The following is a 1522-nucleotide window of genomic DNA, read 5'->3' on the forward strand; positions in this document are numbered from 1 at the left end:
CTCCTTTCCCCACCGGAGGTGGGGAAGAGCGCCCGGGCGCCCGCTCGCCTAACACTCCCCACGCCACTCGGCACTGGGGACGACAACGCAACCCGCTCCCCCCCGGAGAGGGAACGCGCAACGCTGCCGAGCTTACCGCCTCGATCCCCCGAGCGAAGCAACAACGCTCTTCCTTTCGGGCACTCGCCTCAGAAGCCCCCGCAGACGGGGCGAGACCGACAGCGAGGCGGCGGCCGGCCGCGGCAGCGGCACCGGGATCGGGAACAGCACACACCGGCTCAGCCTCAGGCACCTCAGGAAACGACCCGGAGCGCCCCAGGAGCACCGAAGCAGAGGCGCACCGTCGCGCCAAAGCAGCACGGCGGCAGCCCTCCCCGGCGCGGGGAGGGCCACACACGGCCCTTGGCCGCCCAGAGCGGGCGGCGAGCGAGAAGCACCCGCTACGTCAAAGGACCCCGGGAGCGAGGTCGAGGCCGGATTCCGCACCCCCGCCCTTCCCCGCACCGCGAACGGGCGGGGAGGCAAGGCGAGGGACCCGCAGGCAGGACGAGAAGAGCTGGCCCATTCACCATGAATGTCCGTCCCTCGCCTGGCGCGGCTTTGGTCCAGCCCAGGAGAGCGCAGAGTCACCACATCGATCAGCAGAGTGGGCGGGAGAGACCCAGGGAGCAGGGGGAGACCCGGCGAGGACCGCTTCTAAGAGGAGCCTGCTACGGCCTCACCGGCCCCACACCCCAGGGAGAGCGGCCGACGACACGGAACGGGGAACGCCTGACACGCGCGACTCAGAGCCATGGAAACGAGCGTCGTCACACCGCCCCCGGTGCCCGCAGCGAGGAGCGCACGGGCGGTAAAGGACCACCCGCCACCTCCCCCGCCGCCCCCCGGCGCCAGAAGACCGGCCGGCCGGAGGTGGCACCACCACCGCGAGGGCACTCCAGGTGCGCCAAAGAGCCGTCGCACGCAGGCCCAGGCAAGCAGCTCCAGAGGGAACGGGTCCGGGCCACCCCATCAGCCCAGAGCCCGGCACGCACCCGGAGGCCCAAGCTCCCTCCCTCTGGCGGCACGCGCCAGAGGACAACGTGTCAGCACCTACCCGATGGCAGAAAACGGCCAACTCGGGCCAAAACAATCGCGACCGGGGCAACGGGGAACAGTTCACTCAGCACTGCCGCCTTCCCTGAAGAGAGTCGCGGTCAGCACACCGCGAGATCGAGCCCATCACCGAGCTCCAGAGCCCCTAGGGACAACTGGTCGACCCTCGTGGACGAAGGCGAAAACAAGAGACGGGGACCACCATCTCCAACGAGCAGGACCGGGGGGCGGCCGGGGAACACGCTAAGGCGACCCACCACCGAAGGACGCCGGGCATAGCCATCAGGACAAGCCCCGGGCAGCGGGCCCCCAAAGAGGGAATGCGGCAAGGCCGGCCAAGCACACCCCTCTGGCCCGCCCGGCGCAGCCCCGCGGCCCCGCGGCCAAAACCCGTGAGAGAGAGAGGGAGAGGGAGAGGCAGCGGGAG

Source organism: Marmota flaviventris, unplaced genomic scaffold (genome assembly GCF_047511675.1).
Source record: "Marmota flaviventris isolate mMarFla1 unplaced genomic scaffold, mMarFla1.hap1 Scaffold_325, whole genome shotgun sequence".
Lineage (NCBI taxonomy): Eukaryota > Metazoa > Chordata > Mammalia > Rodentia > Sciuridae > Marmota > Marmota flaviventris.